At 54.2% G+C, this 16,133-nt stretch overlaps 2 protein-coding genes across 5 annotated transcripts in view; one reads left to right on the top strand and one right to left on the bottom strand.

The window, feature by feature from the left end:
* Positions 1 to 16,133, bottom strand: part of Macrod1 (mono-ADP ribosylhydrolase 1) — a 139,405-nt gene that overhangs the window by 19,558 nt on the left and 103,714 nt on the right. The gene's annotated exons all lie outside the window — the stretch shown is intronic.
* The window catches only part of Flrt1 (fibronectin leucine rich transmembrane protein 1), a 77,725-nt gene continuing 72,942 nt past the window's right edge, over positions 11,351 to 16,133 (top strand). For all 3 annotated transcript variants that reach the window (XM_034489898.2, XM_076916396.1, XM_076916398.1), the window contains exon 1: positions 11,351 to 11,730. The gene's annotated coding sequence lies outside the window, so the exon portion shown is untranslated. The remainder of the gene's footprint in view (positions 11,731 to 16,133) is intronic.

Here is a 16,133-nt window from a genome sequence, read left to right as displayed (position 1 = left end):
CCCTGATGTTAAAGTATGAATGTCCAAAAACAAAAACAGAAAAAACCAAAAAAGTGCCTTTAGGTGCAGTGTTAGATGCCTGTAATCTCAGCATTTTAGGAGATGAGGCAGAAGGCTCAGGAGTTTAAGACTAGCTTTGGGGATACAGTGAAGCTCACCTGGAGTTTAAGACTAGCCTTAGCTACACGTAAAGCTCACCTGGAATACAAGTGATCTCTACTGAGCAAAAGCTGCCAACCCCATGATGGGCCCCACTCTCATGACCCCTTCTGAGCCTACTCAACTCTCAGAGGCCTTGTGCTTGCTTCTAAACACCATCAGTATGTGGATTTGGGGCTACAGATTCCAGCTCACGTGATCCTTTAGAGGACACATGGATATGATAGTTGGGTTTTAGGCAGGCATGGGAATTGGGGTGCTGGGAGAAAGTGAACAACTATGAAGACAGACTCACCAACTCTTAGGGAGGGCAGCTCCATCTTACAGATGGAGAAACTGAGGCTCAGATATGTTCCTGACCTGACCTCACTAAGGTTGTAGAAACATGATCCAAATTCTGCCTGGTACTTTCCTGAGCCTCACAAAGGTTTGGCTTGTTTGCTCCCAGGGCTGAGCAAATATAAAATATAATTATGAAATAAAATATAAACACGACTTAACTCAAGACACACCCACCTGCCTCACACTGCCCAAATCTGGTCCCCGCCTCCTTCCTCAGTTTTCCCTGAGTCTGGAATGACCCTCATGCCTTCATGAAGCCTCACTACATGCTCACTCTGACTGTCCTGCTTTGTGGTCTCCATTCTTGTACCCCAGGATCCCCCATCCCTAAGAGCCGCCGAGTCAGACATTTAGTGAGGGAAGTAGGTTAGCTGGCTGCTGTTCCTGCCTGCCTGGGCCTGGGCCTCCACCCCTTGCTGCCTGGGTTCCTCGGGCTCCTGGAAAACCCTCCCCACCACAAAAGTCGCAGCTCCAAGTCAGATCCAGCTCAGGTGACACTTGGCATCCATTCTCCAGGTTGGCCTTTTGTTAGGGACAATATTAGCAGCAGAAGAGGTAAGTCACCTCAGCCTCAGGCCCTGCAGGTCCCTGTTCACACACCTGGTGAGACCTGTCAGGCAGCAACACAGAACCAAACAATAGTTACTAGCTTTGGCCAAGTGAGCCCTCTGGGCAGCTTCAGCCAGGGGCTTCAGTGGCCTCTTCTCTCCCACCTGTCCCCAGGGACCCTGCATGGACTCCTGTTATTTTTGCCACACGTGCATAGGAGGTTTAGAGAGGTTGAGGGACTTGCCCACGGTCATGAGGGTGGGAAGCCAGTGACTGGGATTGAGTCCAGCTGCTAGATTTCCCCCATGGAGTCCTGTAGGGCTGCAGACCCCCAGCTGCAGCAGGCCTCCCCTCCCCCAGAAGCCCCAGCAGCATTCTTGTCCTGCCATTAGCATATCCGAGAGCATCCCTGAAACCCAATTACCAGGAGATGGCTTGGGCCCCAGCCAGCCGGGTGTCGGCTCCAGCTCAGGAATCCAGATCCGCAGGAATGAGGGGCTGGGACCTAGGGCAGCCAGCTGGGAGAGGAAGGGACCAGAGCAAGTGGATGGGGTGGGGCAAAGGCAGGCTATAGATCCCTGTCAGGTGCTGTGGTATCCCCAAGGCTGTCTTGAGCCCTCTGCTTAACTATATCTAGGTAGACCCTACTATGGCTAAAGACAAGTGACCTCCAGTGGGCCTCTGCTCTCTGCTCTCTCTGAGCCTTAGTTTTTGTTGTTGTTGTTGTTGTTTGTTTTTTAAAGGAGAAAACCTTGGGTGTTTTGTTCTTGTTGTTTTTGATTTTTGAGACAGGGCCACATGTAGCCAAGGCTAGCTTCAAACTAGCTTTGTAGCTGAGGCCTGAACACATGCTAATTAAAGTGCTGGTGGCTCCCTGAGGAAGGCTCTCCACTGTTAACTGGCCTTGACGTTCTGATCCTCCTGCTGGCATCTCCTAAGTGCTGGGGTTACATGTGTAGGCCACCACACTCAACAACATGAGTGGCTTTCTAAGAGGAAGAACTACTGAAGCTGTCACCTTGTCTTGTCTTGCCAAGAGATGCTGCGGGCCCCATAAGGACAAAGCACAAGGCCTTTACCCGAGCCTAATAAACTCATCACATGTGCTGGGGATGCAGCCCATGTGTGGTGTCTTTACCTAGCATGCATGAAGGCCTACACTTTGTCTCCAGCACTGCAGAAAGCAGGCACAGTGGTGCACCCTAATAACCTCTGCACTACGGTGGTGGAGGGAGGCAGGAGGATGTAGACTTAAGACCAGCCTGGGCATAGAGAGCCCGTCTCAGCCAACAAACCTAGACTGTTCCAGAACAGTGAGGTGCCTCCTCTTAGACACACCAGAACCATGAAACACATATACTTCTTTTTTGCTTTTTTTTTTTTTTTTTTTTTTTTGGTTTTTCGAGACAGGGTTTCTCTGTGTAGCCCTGGCTGTCCTGGAACTCACTCTGTAGACCAGGCTGGCCTAGAACTCAGAAATCCGCCTGCCTCTGCCTCCCAAGTGCTGGGATTAAAGGCGTGCACCACCACCGCCCGGCTTTTTTGATCTTTTTGCAGACAGGGTCTTGCTAGATAGCCCAGGCTGGCCTACTGCCTTACCCTCTCTGGTGCTGGGATGACATATTATTGCCTTTTCTGGTTTGGTTTGGCTTTTCAAGACAGAGTATCTCTGATAGCCCTGTCTGCCCTGGAACTCACTCTGTAGACCAGGGTGGCCTCGAACTCAGAGATCTGCCTGCCTCTGGTACTGGGACTAAAGGCAAACACCACTACTGCCCAGATAACAAATTATTGTTTTATCCAGTTTTGCTGTGTGTGCCCTGCAAAAAGGTTTTCTAGGATTGGTGAGTATCTCTCTCACGGTCCTGTATATAAACCCTGACATTCATTAGGATGGGCTTGCGCTCTCAAGGGGCATTTCCCAGGAAGATAACCCTCTATGCAACCCCTATTCTCTACAGGGGCATATGGGTGGCCTGCCTGGTCTCTCAAAGACGTGGCAGGGGCTTCTTTGCCCACCCCGTTTGTCTGCCGGCATTTCTCTGGGCAGGCTGGCATCTTTAACTTTACTAGTTATTGCCAAATTGCTCTCCAAAGTGGTTGTTTGGATGATCGTTTTAAAATATAAATTAGATCATGTCACTTTCCTGCTTAAACCTCTCAAATAGCTTCCTATTATACTTAGAATAAAATCCATATTCTCTTCCACAAATGCTCGACTGCATCCCATACTCGCTCCTCCTAATTTCCTGTCTTCCTTTCTCTTCCTAAAATAGGTCTGGCATGCTCAAGCCCCAGGGCCTTTGCACACACAGCCTCCAGTGTCTCACTTTTCTCCCAGCTCTTCTTAAATTGGCTCTGTCTTATCTATCAGGTCTCAATGGACTTCACCTCCCTCCAGGGGCCTTCCCTGAGCACCCACTAAAACGCCCTGTGCACACATCCCTTGTACCCCCCTGTTTATTTCCTTTGCAGCCATGGCCACAAAGGCCTCAGTTTCTCATTTGCCTGGTGGGTTATTCCCAACCGGGTGGCCTGTGGCAGGAAGGGCTCATTTGTGGGCCTCAAAGGTTGATGTGGGGATGGAGAGTGTCCCTCAGTGATTCAACATTTGCCTAGGGTGCTTGAGGCCACAAATGCCATGTGCAGCACCGTAAAACCAAGCCAAGAAAAAAAAAAGTCTTTAAAATTAAAAACAATAGTAACTACTTAACATGAAGGGCCCAGATGGGGTGAGGAATGAGGTCCCGGGTCTCAGGGAGGGGCGCTTTGGAAAGAGTACTGTGACTCAGTCAGGGCAGAGGGGGCAGCCAGGTTTACAGGTCTGACTAAGGTTCTTCCTTGTGGCCATGGAGAGCCATTGAAGGTGCTAGAGCCTGGGCGAACTGGAAGGCTGAGCTGACACACTGTCAGGTAGAGCCGGAAGTGAGCCATGGAAACATAGGGCTACAAGGGGAAAGTGTCCCTGTACCCACTCAGTCCAGGCCCCTTGCCCCTTGGGGTTCTGCAGGACTCCTATGTTCCAGGGACAACTTTGGACACTCTTGTTCAGATGATACCCATAAGCACAAAACACTGCCTATGACTTGGGGCACACACCCTGCTTCAGAGACCCACCCCCAGAGACTTAGCTCCCCTGTATAGCTGGGAAAGGGGTCCCTAGAAGGAAGGGACAAGCCACTGCCCAGCTAAGTCCCCACTGCTATTGAATGCAAAATTGTCTGAAGCCAGGCAAGCAGGAAAGACAGGAGAAAGACAGGGTCTGCTTTCTGCAAGGGAAATTCAAGCTAGACAACAAGAAGGACTTTCTTTGCCACCAGACAGAGCTTTGTCAGGAACCCATCTCCTCTTCAGAACTGATGGCTCTCTGTGGTACCTCAGGGTTCTTTGGGACAAAAACTGCTTAAGGTTGCTCAGCCAAGAAGAGATGAGACCTGTATTGTCTGACTCTAACACTAGTCAGCTGGGATATGCCCAGGAGGCCAAGTTCCTTCCCATTCTTGGCTCTAGGACTTAAGGGGTTTTGGGGTCGAGGGTGTCACGTGCCCTATAGGCCATCTGACTACATCCAAGACTTCTCTGTGGGGACGAAGATGAACTCAGCCTGGTCCTTGCCTTGACAGCCCCAGAGTCCCTTGACACGGGTGCCCTCCTCTTTGTCTTCCTGATCTCCAAGCTCCAGCTCTACTTCGTGGAGGGAGGAGGGAGAATGGAGGAGGGAAGAAGGAAGAAAAAGAAGGAGGAGGGAGGAGACCTGTGTGGCTGCCATTGGTATTCGAGACCCAGCCTCAGCCCTCAGTGGCCCAGCCTCTCTGCTCAGCTCTTTAAGAAACCCTCCTTGGTGGCAGTCGCCGCGTGGAGGTTGCCTGGCAACACCATCCCACCCCACCCCATGGCTGGCATTGGCCCTCTTCCCCTCCCCCTTCTGCTGTGGCTCCTCGCATGCCCAGCCTCGGCAGTATTCTGAGCTTAAAACCTGCCGGGCCCAGCTAGTTGGTTGAAGCACAGGTGCCTAGTAGGTGAGGACATTTGAGTGAGCCTACCCAAGCCAACCCCTGACTCCAGCTTGTGTTCTGAGGCCCTGGCCCAGCAGCCCTTACCTCTGCCACTTTGCCCTGTAGCAAATGAGGGCCTAGAACATGTCTGTGTTTCCTGCCCCAGCTCTGTAATATCAGAACTCTGAGAGGAGGCCCTGGACTAACATCAGGAATCCTCGGATTCCCAGGTATCCCAGGGTACCACCTGTAGTGGCTTCACTACAGTTGATCTGTGGTGCCAGAATCTGCAGAGGGGACCCAGAAGTCTGAGGGGAAGGTGTCTGGAGTTATAGTCCCAGGGAGGTTTTTCTTGGCCCTGGTAGATTAGCCCACAAAGCCACTGTGACTGGGGCAGGAGGTAGAGGGAGCAAGGTGAGGAGGAGCAGAGAGAACCAAACCCCTTTTCCAGAGTCCAGAGAGACACTGTGACAGAGAAAAACATCACCACAGGCTGGCGCCCCAGTAGAAGTCTTTGGAGTACAGAGTCCAGACACTGATAACACAAACCTGTCTTCTCTTCTCCCTCCTGGGGTGATTCCAGGGTAGCCCTCAGGCTTCCTCTATCTTGGGGTCCTACCTTTATCTCTCCCAGATGACAGCCTCCCCCCTTCCTTTTAGCTCATCACTTCCCCCGTTTGCTGTCAGGAGGCATGGCCTCTGATTAGGCCTGCCCCTCAGGCCCCAGCACCATCTAGCCCTGATTCTTACACATGCTGGTCTCTTTTGACACACTGTTCTCTGAGCAACAGCTCTGATCTCTGTGCTGGACTTGGATGTGTAAACTAGGCTGTTTACACATGACATCAAAAGCATGTCCTTGCTGGGAATAATGGTCAGAAGGAAGAAGCAGCCCTGAGGGAAAAACTTGGGGGGCAGGTAATGTCACTTGGAGGAAAGGAGGCTCTCATGGGGAAGGAGGGTTGTGTGAGAAGCTTGGGACTGGCAGCCTCAGTCTTGGTGCTTCTGGAGAGACAGGCTGCCAGGGAGAATCTGTCTCCAGCCCAAGCCTGATTTCTGATACTTTCTGGAGTTTTCTCCCACCCACACCCAAAGCCCTCACACACACCAAGACCTGCCCTGCACACACTCAGACAGTTGAGCTGGGACCTGGACACTTCTGTCCTTGAAAAAGTATTCTAAGTAGTTCCCAGTTTTATGATCACAGCTGGCCTTGGGACATCTCTGTCACTGCTGCCTAGACTAGCTCAGCACGATAACCATCATTTCATTCAGTATCAGCAGACGGTGCTGTCCCTGTTGGTAGGTCTATAAACTTGTGGACATCAGACCCCTGGCTCATATGGCCAGGGGCAAAAGGAACAGGAGCTCCCAGGGCACTCATCCCAGAGTCTAGAGGCCCTGGGCCCAAGTCACATGACATCTGCTAATTTACTGTGATCCAGGAGGAAGGCATCTCTATAATGTCATCAGCTACCTGGCTTCTGATAGGTCAGAGTGCTGTCCGACAGCTCAAAGAGTGGGGTCACAAAAGGCATAAGAGCCTGCCACAAAGAGAAACAAGAACAGGCCGCCGGAGCCAGGGAGGTGGCTCAGTGGGTATGGGCAGTGGCTGTTAAGCCTGATGACCTGGTGGAAGGAAAGACAGACTCTTGGAAGTTGTCCTCTGAGCGGCACACTTGAACCCCCACACACAATATATTAAGATGAAAACACTATTGCTATGGCCTTTGTCCTTCGAGATTCATGTGGGGGGCTGAGGATGTGGCTCAGGTGACAGAGTGCTTGCCTAGAGCACTTGGGTTTCATCCCCTGCACCACACAAATGGGACATGGTGACACACCTGCAATCCCAGTGGTCAGGAGGAGCAGGAGTTCAAGGCTGGCCCTAGTTTGATCTTAAAATAAAACCAAGGACTGTGGTTTAACTGTGATTCTGTGATAGACTGCTAGCCTAGCACTCAGAAGGCCCTGGTTTTCCTTCTCTAGCACAAGAAAGAATAACAAATTTTAATCTCTAAAGTGGTATTTAGAGGTATTGGTTTAACTAGGGTTAAAGGAGGTCATGGGACCTTAATGACGAAATTAGTGCCCCACACACCCTTTTTTTGAAGTTCAGGATGCACATACGTGGCCAGTGCTCTACCACCGAGTCACACCTCAGCCCCAATATGGCTTTTTTTTTTTTTTTTTTTTTGGTTTTTCGAGACAGGGTTTCTTAGTCCTGGCTGTCCTGGAACTCACTCTGTAGACCAGGCTGGCCTCGAACTCAGAAATCTGCCTCCCTCTGCCTCCCAAGCGCTGGGATTAAAGGCGTGCGCCACCACTGCCCAGCCCAACATGGCTTTTTAAGAGAGAGAAACAGCCAAGTGTAATGAGGGAGGTGAAGGCAAGAAGAGGATCGGGGGTTCAGGGTTATCCTTGTCTACATAGCTAGTTTGAGGCTAGCCTGGGCTACATGAGGTTCTGTCTCAAAAATAAAACAACACATACAAACAAAAAAGAGGGGAAAAAAGAAAAAAATAAGACCTATGTTGGCTAGCTTGTTCTGTTTTACCACATGACACAATAGAATCATCATAAGCAAGGCAACCTACAGCAGATGTGCCCGTGACCAGGACCTTTCACTAAATAACCCCTTTTCTTTATACATTACCCAGGCCATGGCATTCACTTACAGCCGTAACAAGAAAGGAGAAAGACAAAGGAGAAAGACAAGGAGTCAGGGAGAGACTCGGTGGACAGGATGGCCAGGCTTTGACCTATGGGTAGGTAATTTGGGCAGGGAAGAGACAGAGACAGAGTAAAAATGTCCCCTTGATTCAGGGGACAGTGGGATTCAACTCAGGCAGGCTAGCATTGGAGCCAGCTCAGTGGATGGATCCTGGCCAGCAGCTGCTCCTGGCTTGATTCTTCTTCAAGGTCCCCTTGTCCCAGTCCCCATCTTTAGGAGTTGTGGGCCTCAGCACACTGGACTTAGCCCCATCTCTGGTTGCTCCTGGATCTCCTTCTTTAGGGCTTATCTTACACTGAAGGTCTTGCGCTCTCCGAGACTGTCCTGAGACTCACATTCACTTGTGGCTGGCTACCGTCTACCTTGCTTTCTGTGAGAAGCTTCAGTGCCCAGTATTCTGCCAACAGGAACTTGTAGTGGAGGACAGCAGAAGGGAAGCAGCACAGTGGAGCTGAGACTTGGACCAGAAGCGTTGCTGGAAGGTGAGGGCTGGGGTGCCAGCCAGGAGTTCCTGAAGCGGTGGGCATAGCTGTCCTACAGCCCAGCTCACAAATCCATGTAAATCTTCCCAAATGCCCTGGGCATCACTGGAGTTCAGAGGGGCCAGGTAGCTAGTGACCATGAGTCTCTGGAATCCCCAGAAAGGAGGTCCCCAGTGAAGCTGGGTGACATGTGCGGTGGAGGAGACCCTATCCTTCCCCACCACACCAGAACAGGCCTAAGACTGGCCCAGCCTTGGCTGACAACAGTCTAATATTGCCAAGTTCAGTTATCTTGGCAATCCACAGTATAGAAAACACCTTAGGATCTTTCTTGACTGTTACATTAGCCATAGGAAGTCTGTGATGACCCCATTAGCATAAGAAAGTGGAGGATGGGATGGGGCTGAGGGTCACTGTCTGCTGCACAATCAGGTGTCACACTGAAGCCACACCCCTCTAAGAGGGTAAGTGGTGGCTGAGAGGCTGGGGAGAGGAGGCTGAGGACAGGGCCAGGCTGACCTTGCTGCCCAGTGGGAGGGCCCACTCTGAGCTGCGGGACATTGTTCTGGTTGTTGCCTCCCTCCCAGTGGAGGAGCTGGGGCTTGGCGAACTCAAGGTTGAAGTCACAAAATGTTACTGGGTGACTCGCGCTGCCCTCAGTGCTGAGAGCCTCCTATCAGGGCCTAGCTCCTTCACCATTATCCTGTGTTCTCCTGTAGCCTATAGCATACAGTGGTTCATTGCACATTTGTCGACTGAACAAACTATATTCACTGATCTCAGCTGACTGCCTCACTGTCCTGGAGTTACAGTCTTTGGTTGACGCCTCACTTCTCCCAGAGTTCCTACATAGTCCATAGGTCCAAGACCCTGCACACCAGCCTGGCTGCCATTGTCAAGTTCTTCCTGACTCTGATCCCAGCTCCAGCCACAAGTTCTTGGTCAGTGACACCCAGGCACCCCGTTATGGCATTCGTCTGTCTCTGCAGCGGGCTCCTGCTGCACCCAACCTGTAACCTTTCTCCTGCCCTCCCTCCAACCCCAGAAGAACAGCCACTGGCCTGAAGAAGCTTTCTGGTGCCGCAGCTGACTTGGCCCTAGTTTCTGGGGTCACGTAGAGAAACCTGTTTTAGATAGCTCTTGTCCAGGGATGACTATGTTCTGGGCAGCCTTTCTGGGATCCCAGCTTTGCATCCAGTGCAACCTGGTTCATAGTGGTCTCCCTGGTGTCTGAGATGGTACCCAGCACAGTGGATTCCCCTCTGTACTTCCTGAGTTGTGTGCAAGGGATCTTGCTAAGCGAGTTACCGTTCATCAGTTGGAAGGAACGTCACATAACCATTAAAGCCACAGTTGTGAAGATGATATTTTGATATCTAAGTGTGATGTGTCAAGTCCCGTTCATACTATTCACCTCAGTACTCGGCCAAATGCTTGTTTGGCACCAGCCTAGTGCCATGGGGTGGCAGGGAGGTAAGGGGGGGGGGGTGTTTTGGGAAAGGAGGAAGACACAGAATTTCTGAGCCACATGCTAAGAGACACAATGGAGGAAGAGTGGAGATGGAGCCCTGGGGCCCCAAGTCCATCTGGGGGTCTAGGAAGGCAGAAAGGAAACCACAGTTCTGTGGAAATTATAGTCAGCTTTGTACCTGGACAAGCCTGGAAGGGAGCAGTGGAAAGGAAGCTGTTGACGCCACAGGGCGGTGGCATTGTGGGTGATTTTTCCCCCTTCCTTTATTGTTGGTATAATGCTGTTTGGGTGATAAATAAAAATTGGGAGGAAAAAAATAGCTCTTCAGTGAATTGAGTACAAACCTAGGGAGGGAAGGAAGAAAGGGAGCTGGGAGGTGAGGAGAAGAGGTAGGCGGGGCAAAGACTACTGGGGGAGGGGTCAGAGAAGGCACCCTTAGACAGGCCGCTTGCCCTCCCTCAGGGGTGACAGTGGGCATCCTGAGGAAAGTGGCCTGGGAAGCACATAAAAGAAGTGCAGATTGGACTGGACTGGACTGCTGGAAGGTCCTAGAGTTGGGATGGTGGGGTGGGAGGCGTTCGAGTGGGAGGGACTTAGATGATGGAGGTCTAGGGATGGGCCTGGGAGCTATGGGGAAACTCCCAGGTGGTTTAAGCAGAGTTAGGGACTCATCCAGAGTAGTTAGCAACCCAAGGGGAAAACTGAGTCTGTAACAGACCACCCAGTTCTGTCACAAGGTAACAAGGTTTGTACCTGGTAGGTGAGGCTGGCAGAGCCTTGTTCCCAAGGCTATGTCTGGGTACTTTCCGCGCTAAATAACTGTCTAGTTCACCCAGCCCTGCGTCCCCACAGTACACACAACAACTTTCCCATAAACAACGTCTGTCAGTCCCGCCCCATCCACCTACCCACTGTGGGTCTCCTTAACCCTCCAGGAGTCCAGGGGCTAATGTTCCCGTTGTATACACAGGACAGAGGTTAGAGAGGTTAGCTAAGTCGTTCAAAGGCCAGCCATCTGGGGAAGGGAAGAGGGGGGCTGGCATCTGACCCAACCTGCCCTCCTACACATCTGGGTGGGGCCCTACTCGGAGAAAAGCAAAGAGTTTAGAGAGGGCCTGTGCAGGAGGGGCTGCAAATGAGGGGGTGTTGTCTGAGCCGGGAAAGGGGCACCTGGCAAGGAGAAATGGGGTTACCTGGGCACGCAGAGTAGGTGGGTTCTGTTTGTGAATGAATGTTCAAGTGGACGAATGAATGAATGGATGGATGGACAGATGAATGAGTGGGTGCTGAGAGGATCGATGTAGGGGGAGGAGATGCCCGAGCCAGAACCCCTTTCTCTTGCCATCCTCTTTCTAGCCCTGGAGACTGGTGTTGGGAGCCTCCCTCCCCTAGTCCCTAGGGGGGGACCAGCTCCCCAACTCGTCCTCCCCCACCTCCATCCCAGACATTTTGGCCGAGGCTAGGAGGAGGGGGACGCCGTTTCTCCCGGGCTGGGCCAGAGTCCCCGCGCGGCGGCGCAGCCTCCCGCTCCGGGTCCCGCCGGCCAGTGCGCAGCGCGGCGCCCCCGCCCCCGCCGCCTCCTCCCCGCCCGCCGCCTCCCTCTCCGCTCCCGCCCTCCCAGCTCCGCGCTGCACGCACAGCCCCGCCGCCGCCGCCGCGAGGGGAGAGGCGGCCGCACAGCCTGCTTCCCCGCGCCCTGCTCGCCGCCGCTGCCGCCGCTGCCCTCGCCCCGCTGAGCGCACCAGCCGGGCACACGCACCCCGCCGCCGGGCGCCACCCCGCGCACTCCTCCCGCCGCTCCGCTGGGCAGATGCGCCGCCGCGCGCCCCGCGCCCCGGGCCCGCCACTGAGCTCCGTCGCTCGCCGGGGGCTCCTCTCCCCGGCCCCCCTGGGTGCCCTCCGGCTGGGGCTCCCGCCCGCTCCTTGGAATAACCCCTGAGGCTCCAGCGGTCGCCGCAAAGTTTCCCGAGGAGACCCGCCTCCCCGGCCGCTACGCAGGTAAGGCAAGCTGCGCGGGCCGGGGGTCGGGACGGGGCGCTGGGGCGTGCGGGGCGGGGGCCACGCTGCACGCTTCGGGCCGGATCGCGCCGCCGGAGTCGGTTCGGTGTGGTGGGGGACGTACAGCTTTTGGGATTCGGGGTGTACGGGGTCGGGAGTCAAGAGCCCCGAGCGGGTGATGCTGGCCCGGCCGCGGGGAGGCGCGGGGTTCGGGGCCCGCGGCTCCTTTCCCCCAGAGCGGAGGCTGGAAAGGGCGGGGGCTCGCTTGCAGCCCCAAGCCGAACCCTGGCTGCGCCCGGGAGATGGCAGCGGGGCCCGCGGGGGGCGTCGGGCTGAGCAGGTCGGTCCCAGGTCCTGCCTGGCACCCGGGAAAAGGAGGGTGAGGGGCGAGCTCGGCGAGGGCAGCGGGCCGGCCCCGGCGCCGCGTTCCCGTCCCCACTAGCCGCGTGAGTCACGGTTAGAGCGAGGTTTTATTTTTAAAACGACTTCAAGGGGGGCATAGGCAGCCTCCAACTTCCCTCCCTGCGCGCGCTGTGGACTGGCAGCCTGGTGCCGGCGGGGGCTGAGACTGTGCACCTGGCGGCTGCAAAGGTGGAACGGAGGGACTAATGGGCTGGGGGCACAGCACAGAATCCCCCACCTTCCAGCTCCCTAGACAAGGAGGCAATAGACCGCGAGCACGCCCCTCCTCGTGGGGATCCGAGGCCCAGGGGCGGAAAGCTGGGGAGCGTTGTTGCCCAGCTGCAGGGAGCCGTGGTTGATCAGAGCTCTCTGAGGAGGACAAAGTTATAAAGCGGCGACATCAGGGAGCTGCTCCAGGCTTCCTGGGGCCCCGGGAGGGCTTCCAAGCTCTCTCGGGCATATGGTTAAGAGAGAACACAGCTCAGCTGGGGTGTGCCAGGCCCTGGAGGCCCAAGTGAGAGGTCTGATGTGAATAAATAAAGCCAAAGCACGGGAACAGAGGTGAAGGGTGACAAGGTCCAGCTTAGCCTCATCTCCGTTCTTGCATCCTTTGGGGGATAGAGATCAGCCCCACCCTTTTCCATCCCTAGGTAGCTTAGGAGTTGGGGGGAGGCTGTCTGGGTGAGATGGTGGGTGTATGAAAAGCAGGACCTAGGACCTCTGACTCTCCTAGCAGAGGGATGTGGGCTGGGGCTCCCCTCCCTCCAAGCACGGGGGGGGGGGGGAAGGCGGCTGCACACAGGGGCTCCAGGCTCAGGTTTCTGGAGTTGAAAGCCAACTGCGTGTCTTCCTGCCAGCCCCAGGAGGAGAGGCACAAACATCACCTGTCAGCTGGTGCCTGCTGCCGTGGGCGACTGCTCAGGGCTTCCTCTGAAGGTTTAAAATGGAGATGGCCCAGGCTGCCAGGGCCAGTGCCTGGGATGAGATGCTGCCTAGCTGGGTTGGCTGGGAGGGTCCCTGGGGGGGGGGGTAGGAAGAGCTGAGGTCGACGGGGCCAAAGGCCAGGTGGGGTGTGAGACAGGTTTGCTTTTTGAGTGTATGCGTGGGGAGGGGGAGGGGGAGTGGAGAAACTAGGTATGCACATCCCACCTTGGTTCTCAGAAAGATTATAGGCAAAACCTCCCGGGAAAGTGGAAGCCAGGCAGGCTAGGCTCAGCAGCTCACACGTAGAGATGATAGCCAGCCTGACTTGGCTTAGTCCATGCAGGTACTGGGGTCCATCCATCAGACTTTACCTTGTTAGTCCTTCCTCTGTGTGCCTCCTCAGTGTTTCTGTCCTGTTGTAGATGGCCTGCTGTAACTACTCCCTGGACCTCTCGGCTAGAGAACAGGGACTACTTTGTAAAATGCATGTGCACTTACTACAAGTCTTTAATGGCCCTGCTCTTTGGCTCAGGGGTCTGTAAGGGCAGAGGCTATCTGTAGAGATATTGGCAGGTTAAGGGGTCAGATTCCTCCATGAAGCTAGCTACATGTGGGCCTTTAGCAACTGTGTCTCCCTCAGAGTCCTGTGGAAGTCCCCGGGAGATCCACTCAGGCTGTTTAAGAGGAGGTCGTAGAGGCCAGAGGGCCATCTCTGCATCATTTCACCTACTGCCCAGGCTGGGCAGTAAGGGTTTGGCCTGGTGAGTTTCCACTGAAACCTAGTAGCTTAGCCTATGCTACCTGTTATGTATATATGCCCCAGGTCTGTAGCCTCCCTCTGGGAACCTGTCAAGGAGGGTATAGCCATGACCTATTGGGAGGGATGGATATCATGCCTGAAAATGAGAGAGCAGGGCAGGACAGTGTGCCAAAAGACTGGGCAAGCGGTGTCGGTGTGAAGTTGGCCAGCGAGGGACTGGAACCCCGGGTGACCAGACTCCTCAGGTGTCTAAGAGGTAGAGAGAGTCGGACCTTGAGATGGCTGCTCACCAAGGCCCATGCTGTGGCTGATGTAAAAAAGCAAATGCTTAGTAGGGTGTGGTGGTGCACGCCTTTGATCACAGCACTCAGGAGGCAGAGACTCAAGAATCACTGAGTTTGAGGCTGCCCTAGTCTACAAAGGGAATTTTAGGACAGGCAGGGCTACACAGAAAAACCCAAAAAAAAAAAAAAAAAAAAAAAAAAAAAAAAAAAAAAAGTAGCTGCCTTGGGGCAGGGAATTGTGATGACCAGACCTCTTGAGATCGCTGGGCAAAGCCACCTTCTCCCATGCAGGCACTGTGAAGGCAGGGGGCACCAGGCAGCCACAGTGTCAGGGAGCTGGGCAGGGGTTTTATTACATGCCTCTTAGGACTTGGGGACCTGTTGGCCACCCCTTTCCAGTCAGCCCTCCATCCCTGCAAAGTGGCCTGATCTTGGAGGTGGGGCTTGCTGGGGCTGTGCCAGAGGCATCCTACTGAGCTGGCTCATCCCAGGATCTGGAAATGACATTAAACATCTTGTCATCCCAGCGGATCATGTTTTGGGGACCTATGTGGTTCCTGGGAAGGATTCCTTTGCTTGGCCAGCTGGCCTTCAGCAAGCCTGACCTTTGTGGGCTTGGGCTTCCTCACCTGGGAAGTAGGGCAGTAGTGGAGCCTGTTTGGGGACAGCCACCATGAGGTGAACTCTGGAAGTCTCCAGCAGTGTTCATGCCTAGCAACATGGGCCCCTTGTGGTCTACTCCCACCTTCACGGTGGGCATGTACTTACTGCTTCTTAGGCCTCTGGAAGGCAGGCAGGACTGCTAGGTCCCCTACCACAGTCACCAATGCCTCCTGATCTCAGGGCTCTCTACACTAGTACTTCCTGGTCCAAGTGACAGCGGGAAGACCCAAGACCACGGGAGGAGTTTCAAGTTCAGGCACATCACAAGCTGTGATGTCTGAGTGAGGCCATGGCTGAGGGTCCTGAGGTAAGGAGACTTTGCCAGTCTTGGCCCCCCAGCAGAGAGAGCACAGGGCTTTGGAAGGGTAGAGGTAGTGTGACCCTCAGCCCTGGCTGTTGCTCTTGAAACTTGGCACTCTATGTGACTATAGCCCGGCATACCTCCCCTAGAGCCCAGATTGTCTCATCAGTTCTGGCTCTGTCCGGGGCCTGGGCAGCTGGATTCTGTCGTTTTCTGTATGGTAGGGGGTCACCCTGTACTGATGAGGGCTTGGGAGAGGCAGACTGTATGGCCAGGGTGGACAAAGGCAACAGCAGTTCTTCTACCATGCTTCCTACCCCTGGCTGGCTTGGTCCCCTGGCAGCAGCCAGACTGCTGAGGGTCCTGGGCAGCTCGGTCTGTAGGGCTGTGTTTGCCCGTGTGCTGGGTAGATTTTGTTTGTGCACTTGCCTTTGGTCCCCAGAGCCCAGCTGCTCCCCAGGGTTAGTCACTCTGCAGATGATGTCAGGATTCTGGGACTTCCACTTGCTCTGTGGAAGGTATTTGCTGGATTCACCACAGCCCTGGCTCTGGGACTCCTACCATGGCATTTGTGGTGTATCCTCAGTCAGTAGAGGCTGAGGTGGTGAGTGTAGGAGAGGACTTAGAAGAGGTCCCAGGGAAGGGACCTTAAGAATAAGACACCTCCGTCCCTCAGCTCTTATTCCCTTCTTTTCAGCTCATTCCTTTAATCGTTTGTTCAGGAGACTTGAGACTAGTCAGGCATACATAGCCTTGGGCTCTTGGACAAGAGTCCAGAGCAAAACCAGTCCTTTCCCAGTGCTGAGGAGGCAGAGGCGGCAGATCCCTGTGAGTTGGAGGCCAGCCTGGTCTACATAGCTAGTGGCAGGCCAGCCAAGAGCTACATAGTGAAACTCTTCTTTAAAAAAAAAAAAAAGCCATCCTGAAGCTGGGCACCATAGCACATACCTGTAATCCTAGCATTTGGGAGGCTGAGTCAGAAGGGTTTCAGAAAATTCCTGGGAGTATGGGCTACGTAGTTCAAGGTCAGCCAGGGTTACACAGGGAGCCCCTTTCTCAGCAGTGATAA

Source organism: Arvicanthis niloticus, chromosome 1 (assembly GCF_011762505.2).
Source record: "Arvicanthis niloticus isolate mArvNil1 chromosome 1, mArvNil1.pat.X, whole genome shotgun sequence".
In the NCBI taxonomy this organism is placed as follows: Eukaryota; Metazoa; Chordata; class Mammalia; order Rodentia; family Muridae; genus Arvicanthis; species Arvicanthis niloticus.
This window is presented reverse-complemented; position numbering and strand designations above follow the sequence as displayed.